Here is a 15,957-nt window from a genome sequence, read left to right on the forward strand (position 1 = left end):
TTGTATCATGAATATTACAAAGAAATATTTTGACAATTATTTTTATTTGTTACAGTCATAAGGCGCATCGACCAGTTATTTCAGCATTACTGAATAACTGGCCAATTAGCTTTGCCAATTAAATATTGTAAAGTATATTTAATTGTAAAATTTTAATCATGCAGATAAATACTGAAAATCGATATATTTGAAAGTGAAACATTGCATGAAATTCCCTAATTACACAATTATTTTTTTCGAATACTGAAGAAACAAAGTTATAACGTAGTGTTACTTATCGCAATTAATGTTTTAAACACGCATTTTAAAATATTAAAATAAATTGGCAATGCGCTGAAAGGGTTTTTTTTTAAAAATTAAATCACTTGCAGGTAATGTCGAGAAATAATTTCACAGTACTACGGAATAAAATAATTTGTGAAACATATTGCAATGAAAAAAATATTAGACGAGGACTTTCAATTTATAAAAACTAGACTAGTATCAAAATAAACATGATAATAACTTATTCCTAACATAAATTTTATGTATTGTTTTATAAAATAATCGAAAAACCTCTAAAAAAAACCAATCACATTTTCGCATTTTCAATCGATGTTATTGTCAATCTCTTCCTAAGCACTGAAAGAAAAATGCTCTTAGAAACCGAAAGACTACGATAAGAAACACCTGCTACTCACAGCATGAAATTTGCTAATCACTTCCCACCTGCAGCGCTGAACTGACCGCAAAAGGGGAAAGCAACCATTTTGGCCAAATCGCGATATTTTTAAGGTTGAACATGTTATTCCGGCGTGCCGCTTTCGGTAAGGATAGCAATCTGAAAGCCGCCACCAGGAGGGTTAACTTTATGCTGGATCAGATTTACAAGGGATGCACCATACAAAAAGTTCTACAAAACTTCGATAGTATGAGATGATGAATTTAAAATTATCGATTTGCCACCACAATGAGAAAGACCAGAAATTATCTTTTATGTATGAAAAATAGGAGATCTATTACATCTGAAATTTGCAAGTTTTACCATATATGACTCTTGTTCATGAACATTTTAAAATGTTAAAACCTCAATAAAACAATTTAATTATACCTACGTATAAACTGAAAATGTGTAATTTCATTGAAATTCTTAATAAAACTGAAATGTTTTTTGTTATGTTATATTTTTTACAAGAATATTTTTTGTTTTGTTTCAATTTTATCAAATGAATAAATAATTATAAATTTTTGAATAGTATTTTGTTTTAATTTTTCAAAAAAAGGTTGATGCAACTGAAATATTTCCCAATTAAATGAACTCTTACAATAATTCATTAATTTTGAAAGTGTGGCAAGTCCATTTAGTTATAATAAAATTCTTTTATGGTTTTAGTCAGCACTGTAAACACTATTGGATTATAAACTTATATTACCTGGTACCACAAAATACAAAAAAATATATCTATTAATACTTACCAATATTTTTAAATTTATTGAAATGCAAACCTTTAAATATCTCACAATAACAAAAAATGGACTTGCCCCATTTTCAAAATAAACGGCTCATATTTTGTAGTTCGTTATGCAAATATCAAAAGCTTTTTCTTCTAAGTTGCCGTGAAAAAGAGTTGAAAATCATTTAAAATACTGTTTTATATATAGTGCTCCTTTGGAAAATTTCTGAAATAAGAGCATCACGTATTACATTATGAACATTAAAACATTAATCATGAATGACTGTTTTTCCTAGGAACAAACTTCTTCTCCTTTCTTTTCATCAAATTGATACTTTCTCTTCCTTTTTCTGCTTTCTTTATATCTCCTATTATCAGTAATCTGATTAGCTGCAGTTTCAATATCTTGGAAGTTTTTCCTAATTTCCAATATGAAATCTGATAAGGACTTAATGTGAGATGGCATTTTTGTAAATTTGCTAGCATATGTTGTAGATATTTGCTGACGCAATTTATTCCTTACAAAAGTTTGTTCCAAATCACGGTCAGTAATGCAGTTTCATACTCATCAAATTTCTTTGCAAGTGTTTTAGCCTCTAATTTATATACTGATTTTTCCTTTACATTATTACTTATTTCAATTAATGTATTTTTAATTTGTTTATAATTCCGCATCAATGCTGCTACTGCGTCGGTTCTGGCAGACCATCTGGTATCATTTACTCTTTTGATGCTTTTCAGAACACTGTCTCGTATATTTTTGAGCAGATAATTCCATCGTCTTGTAGACGATGAAAAAAATATATAAATATCTTTTGAATGAAATCAAAGTAACTCACTGCAGCCGTACAAGCTTCTGCTATATAATTTCCTATTAAATTCAAAGTGTGACTATCGCAGGGAATTTAGGTAGCCGTTTTACAATGATCTTTCAATCTTGCTAGTAAGCCAATATATTTTTTCAATGTATATAAATATTTTTCAATAAAAGAGTTTTTAAACAAAGAAAAATGTTAAAACAAGTTTAAATAACAGAAATATTTCATTTCCTGATACTGATTAATAAAGATTAAATTATAAAAAAAATACGCCATCTCATTAAAGATCCACGGGTGCAGCAATATAGAAATATTGAAAATTATTGCTTTAAAATTTGATTAATCTGTTACATGATTATGTAAAACCATTCAACTATCAATTCAAGAAGATTAAAAATAAAATATAATGTTTGAAATAAACTAACTCTATAATTACCAGAAGAAAACTAAAAAAAAGCATTAACGTGTTATTTTGGTGATAGTCTCAAAACCGAATAATTTGTAAGTTATAGTTATAAATTTAACAAATGGCAAACATTTCAAGACTTAAAATTTGATAAGCTAATAAAGCTTTCACTTTTAAAATTTTAAATGAATCAATTGCAAAACAAAAATTTCATGTCAATGTAAGTTCTTTATTGTTCTGCTGTTCAATCTGTTCTGCCGTTCAATCAACAATCTGTTCTGCTCCGGTTATTAAATTTATAATAAAATAATCATTTTAAAAGATTCATGGAATTTATCTTATTAAAAAGAGAAAGAGTTAATATGTAATAAATGTACGATTAATGAATAAATATTTCACCGATTTATACCAAAATCACAGTAATTGTTTTAATGATCGTGCGTTAAAGAGTAAAATCTTGTTAAATAGTTAAAACTGTCATATTAGAAAAAAAATTATCGCGACATATATATTTATAACTGCTTCGATATCCAATTCAAATTGAATTGATATTCATAATTAAAATGTTCACAATATTCAAATACATTAAATGCACTTTTCTATTTTATCATGAATATTTATTATTAATTTATATTTGCGGATCTTTCTTAGAAATAGTTAAAAAATCATATTTTCATAAGAAAATAATTAATACAACAAATTTGTGCAAAATAATAAGACTTCAGTTTCAGTTTTAGATATTTTTCAATGATTCGCATCGCCTTTATTTTTATCCTTTAAATTTTTGTTCTTAATCTTTGCTCTCATCCCTGTCTTGAACCGTTGGCAATGGTTAGAGATATTTGTCCAATGGAACAAAATGATATAAAGACACCTCATTTCCCTTGAACATAAATTTAGGTGGGTCAGAATACTGCTTTTTCACATATGTAGAGGTATCATCAAATTGCAAGACCCTTCCAGCTCGTAAATGTGCCCTTGTGTAAAAAGAAGAAATGCTCACGTTGCCTTGCCTCAGCTTCGTTTACTGTCAATGCTTCTGAACATTATTAAAAAAATTTTATTCGCCAAATGCGCACATTTTAATTAGGAGGACGAAAACACAAGAGAGTCAGAACTATATATTTTTTTCTAGCGTTATATAACATTGAATTAAAATTTAAAAAATAATTAAAATTTTACTACAGAATGAGTATATATATATATATATATATATATATATATATATATATATATATATATATATATATATATAAGTAACCAATGTAAAGTAAGAAATATTTTGAAAACGAAACGAAATAGTTTCGAAATCGCAACTAAAAATAATTTCTTATTCAAACTAAAACCAAAGGAACAGGAAAAACTTCATAGTATTTAGAGAGAGCAAATGCAGCTACTTCTAAAACACAGATGAATTGATACAAAAGTATTAAAATCAAGTTAATAGGAAAATCAAATAAACCAAATAAAAAAAGAATCCGGCCAGAAGACTTTTTCAAGGGTCACCCTCAGGCAGGGATTCAAAAAAAGGGATTTTTTTCTGTGAGGGAATGCAGACAAAAAGTCTAATAATGATTCCTCGTGACCCGAAAATCCCCTGAAATTAGGCCTAAGAGATATCTTCATATCTGTTATTAACAACATTAATAAAATTAATACTTATGATTTCGAAAATTTATATACCAATCTACCTCATGAAAAATTAATAAAGGTCTGTACCTTTTATATATGATGATGTTATTTAAATGAAGATGTTATTCCTAAAAATAACTGGCTAGAGTTATGTAATTTTAATATTACAGAAAATTACGTTTTTAATGGAATCAATTTTTATAAACAAGTATAGGGCTTTCCAATGGGAACAGCTTTCTCAAGTGTTTAGCTAATATTTTCCTACATTACTATGAGAATAAAATAATTAAATATAATTTAATAAACGGGTGGAGATATATTGATGACCTTCTTTTGATTAACTTAGACAATACTAATATTGTTACCAATTGCTATCCAAAAAATTTAATTCTAACAGAAACAAATAAAAATCAACTTAAGGCTACCTTTCTGGATTTAAAAATCGAAATTGCTAATGACAAAACAATAGTTGGTATCTACGATAAAAGGGATGAATTCAACTTTAAAATTACAAAACTGTGTAACTATCATTCCAATCTAAACTCTAAAATTTTCAAAAATCTAATTTTCTCACAAGTTAACAGGATCAAAAGAATTTGCAATAACAAAAATTCCTATATTGAGGCATCAAATAAACTCATTAAAAATTTAATTAAAAATGAATTTCCTAAAAATTACTGTAATGTCAACTTTTTTAATTAATTAAATTAAACAAGGTATGGTTTGGGATGCTTTCAAAATATTTAATGTCGGCAAAAATAAAAGGCATATTTTCAACGACATAAAAAAAAAGATTTAAAAAATCCCAAGCTTTTTTTTAGAGGAATGAAGTATTCGCGATAAATCATGACAGTTTTTAAATTTCCTGAAGCAATCTATGATTTGAATATTGTAAATATTAACGCGTCATACATAACACAGACTTGTTATGCACAACACGCATTGAATTATAACGCATTTAAAGAAACTAATACTTCAAAATGTTCAAAATGAATAAGTAATTCCCTAGATTTAAATATATCTCCAAGTCCACCCCCCCACTCCTGAATCTAAATAGTATGTGCGGAAAAAAAAGAGGAAGTAAAAAATTTCATAATCTAGTATAAGAAGAAAAAAAATTAATTTTTATACAAACAAAAAAGCACAGCAGAGAAAAGATTAATTCAGCGACTTTAATTATCAATTCTTTCACTTTAATAAATGTTAGTATTCCCGTAACTGAGTTCACTTTAATAAAAAAATCCACCATTTAGCTCATAGTAATTATTTTTCTACTGAGTAATAAATAGCATTCGCGAGAGTTTTGTATCAAAATAATAAAATTTTTGCAACCTTTTTTTGTAATATTAATTTTGATGAAAGCAATTGCATGAAGTGTATTTTTTAATTACTTTTTTCCTATGTTGGAAATAAATCCTAAGAATAATGCCTCATTTTCTTTTCTTTTGTTAAGTACGTTTTCAGAAAATTTCAACTGGGTGATTTTAAATAATTATATATTCCTTATTTTCAATGGAAATTTTTTAATAAGAATTTTAAAAAAGAATAATGTTTTTTTTTATTTAAAAATATTAAATTAATAAGAAAATGGCAAGTCACAAAATTAAAATTAACATTTCATTTTTTATTGATTTTGTTGTCAAATACATTCAATTTTTTAAAAAAAGTTCATGCATATAGAAAACTACAGAATGGATTATATTTAAATCATTACAAAATGTCACAGAATAAATATTTATGATAGCTAAGAAAAGCTATATTTTTAATTCTAAAAAAAAAAAAAAAAAGCGGCATTTGTTCGTTTTGATACTTGAAAAATTTGTATACAAGCTGCCATCTTGTATACAAATTTTTGTATACAAGATGGTATACAAATACAATATACATCTTGTATACAAAACAGCAAACAGAAAATCTCGTGATAATAAAATACTTTAATGGAAATGAAAATGACAGGAAACGAAAATAACAGAAATTTCTATAAAACAAAGTCATTCCCTCGGCTTAAGGTCAAGAGTGAGGTCAATGCCACACCCTTTTGGCGGTGCAGGGAAGCTTCTATGTCACTTGCGCTCAAGTGTCAAGAAAGACTACCACATTATAAACTTTATCTTTGCATGTAAGATTTGGCGATTTTACAATGTACGCCAAACTGTGCGTTCAACTGACCCATCAACCACCCCCAATAAAACGATTAACCAATAAAACTTTCCCTTACTCTCTGAAGAGGTCACTGTCTTTGTACATCACGAGAGGGGTTTGGTGGGGTTAATGAGTCACCCAAACTTTTTTGGAAAAAATACTCTTTGAGTTGGATATTTTAGATTTTCTCTGCTTGCACAGAAAATCATACTGAGGCCCGCGTGAATGTTAGAATAGCTCTTAGAACATAGAACTCATCACTGATTAATTATTGAAGCACTTCGATTTTGGGACATTTACTTGCTCTCTATAATTCTGTTAATTAACATTACCGAATTCTGTAATTTAGAAGGAGTAATTCAATGTTTATAGTATTTCGTTTGACACGTTTTTATTTTTATCAATAATTGCTTTTATTAATTTTTCAATCCAGGAGAATCGGCCAACATCTATGTGCCTATGAAATTGTAAGACCTCGGATTCATCCCAAAAGAATGGCTCAATCCTTTCTCTCAATAGTTTTAGTACTAACAGCGAATTTTAATAAAATGTCCCTAATTTTTTTTCGAATTTTATAAGTAAATTATTTATTGAAAAAATATTAAATAGGTTTAATTGAGAAAGAAACGAACAAAATTAAATTGAATTTTTGTATATTTCGTTATTTCGTATTAAAGTTCTGGAATATTTCAGACTGAATATTCATCTAGGAATTGTTATAATTTTTACTTAAACATAAAAAAATAATATGAAAATAATAAAAAGGTGAATTTAAAAAAAATGAATATAATTTCTAAATAATTCTTTTTTTAATATGCATTCACAATATGCATAATATGGTCACTTACATTTAACAAAAATAAATAAAGAAATAAAAAAATAAACTAACTGCAAACATTTATCTCTCTGACATTCAGCATAGTCAAGACTGTTCCGCATTTCTGAAATCTTAACAACATTTTTTGTTCATTTGTATGTAATTAAAATTTAAAAAAAAAAGTTTTGAGAGATTCATTGAATAACTTGGTAGTAATGTTGCTTTTTTCAAAATAGAAATTATGATTACTCCTATATAACCATGAATTGAAGGAAAATAGTTGCAAAATATATTGTTACACAAATGCTAATACTCATTAAAAAGCATTTTTTTTTTTTAGTTTTTATGAAAGCAAGGGCCAACTTAGTTTTATAATTCAGATTTATGGTTGCTAAAGTTTACTTAACTTGTCATTGATCGCTTACTCACAAGAGCATATTTAACTTCAAATTCTATTGGACATGTAACATTTACTATTGTTCTTAAAACCGTATACTATTCCGCTTTTTGCGCAATGCATCTTTTTTAAATTTCAGTAATCTCAACAAAAAATGGAAACTTGAAAAACGAAAGTGCTTAAATTTCAACTAATACGAAAACTTTCTCAATCAGTATTGTTTATGAGCATTACAGATAATATACTTATCTAATATTAATTCATTTCACTGACATTGACCCTTATACATACAATAATTTGTTACATTAAGGAGTGACAAGATTTAAAAATGGATACACTTTCTAAAAATTACAACGCTATAACTTCCGAAAATATAAAAACACAAAATTGATTTTTGCATCAAGATAAAGCTAAAAAAATTATCTTTTTAATGATACCAATGCTTTAATCTACAAATTGTTTCGATTTTTAACTTGGTTTTTAAAGAAACATTTTAACCATATTTTTCAACAATGTACTTCGCACAAAATAATAATAAAATTTAATCTGCATGAGCACGTCAATGGGAAAAAATTAGCTGTTATCCACCTGTTGCCATCACATTGAAAGAAGTTCAAATTAAAAATATAAATCAAATATTATTGTAAATTAAATATATAAAAGTGTAAATTTCAGCTAGTGTCTGTATGAAGCGAACAAATTTGAAATATATTTTCTAAAAAGCAAATGGAGGAAAAGATTTCTATGAACTTTTACAATATCTATATTATTAATTAAATCAAACAATTAAATTTAAGGTAAACAGGGTTTATATATCTATTGGATAGTCACTGTAATCAGCGCCCATCAGTCAATTTTAATCAGGGGCACGCATCTACTAACAAAATGGTCTAAATGAACTAACCAATTACAATTTATGTTACTGGAGTCAATAAAAGCTCCGATGAATTAAGAATTTTAAATTTTTTCATAGGTCCTTTCAATTACCCTTTGCAATCCGTTTACATGTTTATCCTTTTACATTAACCTTTGAAAAAATTTTTACAAAAATTATCGCCATTCCATTATTACCAATAAGCCCGACCGGAAATGCAGCTATGGAAAACTAAAAACCGTCACCCGCGCCAAGTTTTCTTGCCAAAGGTCCAAATCCCAGTAAACCTATGACAGCAACAGGGGTAGGGAATGATTTACCGAACGCAAATGTTCCGATACCGCAGGGAATGGCATTGACATTTCTTGTAAAAGGGGGCTCTTTTTTTTTTTTTTTTGCTTTATATTATGTTAGCTGAGAATTGTTGACTTGTGTGTTGGTTAGCCAGCGAAAGGAAAAATTAATCTCACGGGTCTGCAAACAAATTTGAAAAAAATCATGAGAGAAATATTCTGAAATTTGACAGAAAGTTCATTTTAATTATAATGCATTTGAGTACACTATCCTTGTAAACCAAATATATAAAATTCAGTTGCTCCTGAAAAAAAAAAAAAAAAAAGAAAGCATTCAGTTCGTCCCTCGTCCCTGTATGCCATATCTCCATCAGTTAATAAGAATAGTCAAATCATATGATTTTAGTCATCATATTGCAGTTTATTTGGAACAAATCGTTTTAATGTTTCGATTTTTCCAAGATTTTCAAGATTTTATAATTTTTTTTGAATATCACTACTTTTGAAATTATTTATTTTTAGTTTTCCCGTACATAGTTACTTCCCCCTATGTTTAGTTTACTCTTTTCCTTTTCATTCGGTTTTTTCTTTCCTTGTTTTTTTTTTTTTTTTTTTTTTTCTGAATAAAAGGGAAAAAAATTTTGAGCAAATCTCCAATAAAAAAATTGCTGCCGATTCAGTACTACGATATAGGTTTTGAGTCTCCCCCCCTCCCCAGATCTCAAGTCACGAGGCGACCGCCTCCAACGCCTGTGCGGAAATCCGCCACTACTCTACTTACTTTTCATCAAAGAAGATTTTTTAAAAGCCAGACGTTATCCACTATGAATTTTGTTATAATTTATTCTGTTTAACACATAAAATAACCATTATCTCTAAGCAGAAAGCTAACAATTAAGAGTTTCTAATAAATAGCTGTACGAGCCCTGCTTGCCCCGCAATAGCTACGCCAGCTCTGGGTTCTATTTCGAGCAGAGGTTGTTTTTGATGATTAACAAATAGAAAATATTACATTTTTGCATATCAATTGTTTCAGTGGTTCATCCAAAATTATTTCCATTTTCAGGCGAGGTGAGCAGTTAAAAGATCTTGATGAAGGGCCTGTATTTGGTAAGTTAAGGCTTGCGTGCATGTAAAAAACAAATTTTTTGGAGACTAATAAAAAAATGTTTTTAACTTCATTTATTTATTTACTAGCCGCCTTTGACGACCAGCCGGTTCGTCAATCTTAATGCTCCTTAAAATTTTAATAATTAAATATTTTATGTAACTCCTATTTTAATAGCTTCTTCATCAAAATAGTTTAAAGCTTCAAATTTTGATAGTCATATAATTTATTCATAATATTATAAAGGCTTTCATCCATAACGTAATATGTATTTCTCTAATTTTCTGTTAGCTCCCGTAGACCAGATTTAACCGTTTCCACTTTAAATTAAAGTGGAAATGGTTAAATTGCAATTAATAAAAGAATATTTTTTACTGAAACGAAGCAATTTTTTTTAAATATGGGTACTGAAAACAGAGTCGCAAAGTATTTAAACCTTATGAGCACTAAAGAATATATTTCTTAATTTATGTAATATCGCAAGAAGTTTTCTACAAAATTTTCTCAGATTCATCATGAAGAGATCAATTAATTGACAATGTTTGGTTTTAAATGCATGAAACTCTAAGAAAATAAAAAAGAATCGTTTGAAATAATCGGTCGGAAACCTGTTAAGCCTTCAAAACCATTGAAAATAGAGTAGATAGTCCGTATCCGTTGAAAATAAGAGTTGTCAACAATCAAAACACAATGTGCATGCGTGAATTTTCAAAGCCAATCATGGTAACGTAAATGCGTGAATTTTCTACGCAAGTTGGGGTAACGCTACGCAGATTAGAAATTTTTAATTTCCTTTATTTTAATACAAAAGTACTTCAGAATCAATCTAAAAGATCGATTAATTAACAATGTTTAATTTTAAATGCATCAAACACTAAGAAAATACACAGAATCGTTTGAAATAATTCGGCCTAAAATATGTTAAGCCTATCCTCTTTAGCGTGGGAAAAATACTGAATCCTTACTCATTTGGCGGTGGGGAAATAAAAAGATTTTTTGGCGGGAAAGTTAGTTTTTAATTAATAATTAAAATTCTAATTAAAAATTCAAAAAAAAGGGACCCCAAGTGCACATTCCCGATCTCCAAGGTATGCATGTGCCAAATTTCGTAGCTGTAGGTCGAACGATCTGGCCTGTAGAGCGCCAACACACACACACATTGAGCTTTATATAAGTATAGATAGATATATTAGCCACCTCTGGCGACTAGTTAGTTTATCAGGATTACGGGATGCAAAGAATTTCTATTAATATTTTCATAAGTAAGTTATTCCAATGGTTCTTCAGCAAAGTACGTATTTTTAATCTTCAAATTTTGGTAGACATATAATTCGAATTATTTTTAAAAGTTTACGCAATTATGTTAATTCTGGTATGTGCCTCTATGATTTATTGTCATTTTATCTAAAATTTGATATTCAATTTTAAAAAGGAAGGGATTAAAATTCTACTAATTCAATTATAATCTTAAAAGATTGAAAGATATCATAAAAAATAGAAAGGTAGAAAGTAGGATCATTTAGCAATGGAATTTTGTGTGTACTGTAGAATATATTTCATGATTTGCATAAGATCTAAAGGACTGATCGATAAAAGTTCCTCTGATTCAATAAATAAAATTTAATGCATTAGGATTAGAAAGCAAAACAGTAAGCTAAAAGAGTGGTAATATATTTTTATACATTTTGTTACAGAAAAACAAACAGTTTTTAAAACCAGCTTATAAGAATTTTCGTCATTGCCTTAAGTTGAAGTTGCACTGCCGTACAGTGTAACTTTTACTACAAAATTTTGTTAAAAAAAAATCTTTTAAACAAAAATAACGTTTAATATGGAAAAATGGGTCGAATCTCTAGCACATCAACAATGGAAGAAAAATCCAGGATAAAATATTTATAGCAATAAAGAAAATTATTTAAATTTCGCAATGAAAATATAATTGCAAAACATATTTAAAATTGGACAAAATATTTATGACAGCTAAACTGATATTATTGAAAAGATCATTTCTTTAAATTTAAAAAATTATTTAAGTATTATTTTAAGAAGTTATGGTGGTAAATAGTAAAAATGTTTCTTAATTTTATTTAAAATTCTAATTTAAACTCGCTCTAAACAGCATATTCCCATCTTCCAAAATATATTTGTGCCAAGTTTTATAGCTCTATGTCTAATGGCCTTACAGAGCACCATTACACAAACACACATTCAGCTTTATTATTAGTAGAGATATGTAGATATTCGCTATACAGAAAATATCTGTTATTTTCAGGCAGCTATATCTACTATTTTGAATGTAATCTTATAGCATTCGTTAAACAATAATACATAGAAATAATTTCCAAATATCTTCATGAAACATTTTAAATATAATACTATTTACCAATATTCTTAATGTGCAATCGTGTTAGTTCTTATGAAAAATATTTATTATTATTGAATACAACGAATGATTGTTTGCATGAAACGTTTATATTAAGAAAAAGGAATATAGTCAATGGCATATTACAAATAAAATATGCAGTTAGTGGTATATTACAAATTAAAAGACTGCAATCAATGCCTTGTGATAAATTATATGGTATACAGAACATAATGAGTTATATGGAATACAATAAATGACATATAACAAATGGTAAAGAATACAGTCAATTTTAGATAATTAAAAAAACATCTTTAATATTTACTTTTTAAATGTGAGAGTACGTCACTGTTTTCCCCTTTGTAACAGATGTGGACGTTTCGCATTTAGCTCCATTCATTATAAAGGCATTTGTTACTACATTTGCTGAAATAAAGCATATGTATTAAAACAAAACTTAAAATTGGCAAATGCAAATTCTAGGTAATCATAAACTAATATGAATTTTAATGATAATTTAGGAAAGATTTTAATTACCATGTTGTTTATATTTATCTAATAATTTTAAAAATCAGCAACGATTGAACGTTAACCACTGAATGTTAACAATTTTTTTTTTATTTATCAACCAGTATCAAAAATAATTAAAGAAGATCATTTCACTCAAGATAATTTATATTACCTGTTTCAGAATAATATCTTAACATAAGTGAAGGCAATTTATTAGAAGGGACATTAAAAATTACGAATTTTCATGTTACTATTTTTGAACGTGGTGCTATTTATTTTAATAGATTATTTTTTTATTAGTTCGGTTACTCAAGTTTATTTTTACATGCTTTCATTTTACATGCTCTTCTTTCATAATAGTATATTTAGTAATTGTATTGTAATCATTTTTTTATTAATTCGCTCTACTCTACTACTAGATTCTAAAATTTTATAAAATAGCTTGCTTTTGAAGGCAATTTAACATTTTAATGTTATCAGTTAATGGATAATTTTAATAAATTTTTTATTCCTAATGAGTGACGTTAATTGGCAATAAAATTGAAAAAATTTAATTTTAAGATTTCTTAATATTTATAATTATAAATTACCGAATATATCAAAAAACGAAAAATAATAATAACAAACAGATTTTAGAACATGTTCTTATTAAGAATACAAAAAAAAAGCAACAGCTGATGCTTTATTAAAAATCTGTAAGTCAGAAAGGAAATAATAAAATCGCTAGACACTGAAAATAATACGATAAGCAAATTAACCTACAAGAAATTACAAGAAAGAACATTCTTTAAAATACATGTTCCAGAAGAACTCTTCTGAAATGATGAATTCAGATGAAATTTGCACTTTCTAATATGGAGTCCATTTTTAGGTCTTCTATGTTATTTCCAACTTTAAAAAGTAATTAAAGATGTTTAATTAAATAAATAACTTAACCAAATTCTGACATTTTTTCTTAATTTTCCATTGACAGCGTTTGAAATAATTATCGCAAAAATTATTATAATACCTACGATTTTAAGCAGCGAAACATTTTTCCCGGTAATACTTATATTTTGAAATCTTAATATGGTGTAAAAATGCGTCATCTTGGGTGATATGCTCCGACATTTTTGTGGGAAAGTGAAATTATTTCTCGATTCATTCTAATTAAAAATTTGAAAACTCCATTCCTAGTGTTACTATTCAAAGAGCAACTTTAACCAAGTCGAATAATTAGTTCAGCAACATTTGTTTAAGGAAATAGCCATTAGAAGTCCTCTGATCAAAGAAAAAGCCTTACAGATTGCCGAAAAGTATCATGTGAAATTCTTTTCTTCATCTAATAATTGAATTGACCGTTTTAAGAAAAGATATCAAATACTCCAAAAGAAAATAAGCGGTAAAAATGAAAAAGTAGTGAAAGATTGAGGGAAAACAGTTGCTCAGCTTGAGTGAAGGATTATTCACCATACAATGTTTATAACGCCTATAAACAAGATTATTTGATGACTTGCAATCCAACCAAACACTTTGACTATAGAAATAAAAAAGCTTTGGTGGGAAAAAGTGCAAAATGTGGATTACATTCTTGCTTGTGGTTGATGATGATGGACTGTTCTGTACTTTGCTACCAACGCGCCAATTTGGCGAGCTCCCTTTCTAAGGTTGCTCCCTTTTGTAACTGCGCGGGTCATGACCTACCAGGAATAGATCTGAACTCCGAAAGCGATGCATAACCATTGGTAACGGAGTGGACTCCATACCCCTTCTTATAGTTGAATAAACCGCATTTTATGGAAGCATCGTTTCATCATTTTAGCTACACTACAATTACTTAATTTATTTTCATTAGTTACACAGCAATTCTTATTATCATTTGTAGAGCTATCATCGGACTTTACAGGGACAAGTTGAAGCTATTTGTGATAGGAAAGGGAGTTAAGTGCAAAGTTTTAAGAACAGAAAGATCTTACCGACAAAATAAATAAAAAACAAAAAATGGATGATCCTAGATGGATTCTACTCTATTACGGATTTTTTTGATGTCTTTCAATAAATGTGGAGACACAAAAGATAAAATTTCTTTTGTTTATTGACCAACGTCCCATATATTCTGCAATTTGCAATTTAAAAACGACCAAGTCGTGTTTTTTCTCACATATGGCACAAATGTGCTTCAGTTACTAAACCTTTAATATCATTCATTCTGTAAAAGTTAATTGCAGAAAGTTGCTTATGAGAAAAATTATAGCATCATGGATGAAAATATGGAGAAAAGATGCAAAGCTAAAGTTTTGGAGCTATATTTTGCAACAATCTTGGCCCACATTTCTAAAAATATTATTGAAAAAAGCTATCAGAAAACGGGATTCCCAAGCGTAAAAGTAGAAAACGATAACGAAGTCAATTTTTTATTCGATCCTTTAGAAGAAGTCGCTCATGGGATGAACTTTAATGATTATGTCACACGTGATGACCGATTGTATTCGCGCAACTTAAGCTAATGAAATTATTGGTATATTGGAACCAATGACAAGCAATTCTGATAACGTAGTTAATGAATCTACCATTAAAACTTTACTTTTTTCTGATGCTTTGCATGATTTGGAAACTATGAAAACATACCTAATGCAGCAAGCACCCTGTAAATCATGTATTATTTTCTTCTCCCCTTAAAATTGAAAAAAAAACCGAGTCATAAACACTTTTTTTTAAATCGGAACTTGCTACCAAGAAAGAACACTTAGCCCACGGAAAATAGACTACTAAGACAATGACAAATCCTCCTTGGTACATGAGAAATTTAGTACCCCAAAACAATCTCAAAATTGCAAAAATAGATGATTGTATCCTAATTCTTTCCAGAACATTCTTCAACCAAATCGAAACCAATAAAAATTCAGCAATTAAAGAACAAGTGAAATATACTCACAATAATTAAAAACATGCCTACTTTTCTGCCACCACAAAATGTCCGCTTTTCACCAAAATCTCCTTACTTAATTCTTTGCTATTTTATCAATATAGAACTCAATATAAAACAGCTACTTTTCTACAAAGATTTATTTGCACTTTCCGCTAAGTTACCAGTGATGCATTTTTCCCTAAATGATTTTCTTGAATATTTTACATTGATACAAAATAGAAGTGTCCAGTAGGGCTCAAATAACATCCAATTTCAGA

General features: G+C 28.1%; 1 long non-coding RNA gene across 2 annotated transcripts in view; it reads right to left on the reverse strand.

Moving 5' to 3' along the window:
- Positions 1 to 15,957, reverse strand: part of LOC129975097 (uncharacterized) — a 66,265-nt gene that overhangs the window by 44,748 nt on the left and 5,560 nt on the right. For both annotated transcript variants that reach the window (XR_008785014.1, XR_008785013.1), the window contains exon 2: positions 12,608 to 12,708. This is a non-coding gene — a long non-coding RNA (uncharacterized LOC129975097). The remainder of the gene's footprint in view (positions 1 to 12,607; positions 12,709 to 15,957) is intronic.

Source organism: Argiope bruennichi, chromosome 7 (assembly GCF_947563725.1).
Source record: "Argiope bruennichi chromosome 7, qqArgBrue1.1, whole genome shotgun sequence".
NCBI classification, from domain to species: domain Eukaryota; kingdom Metazoa; phylum Arthropoda; class Arachnida; order Araneae; family Araneidae; genus Argiope; species Argiope bruennichi.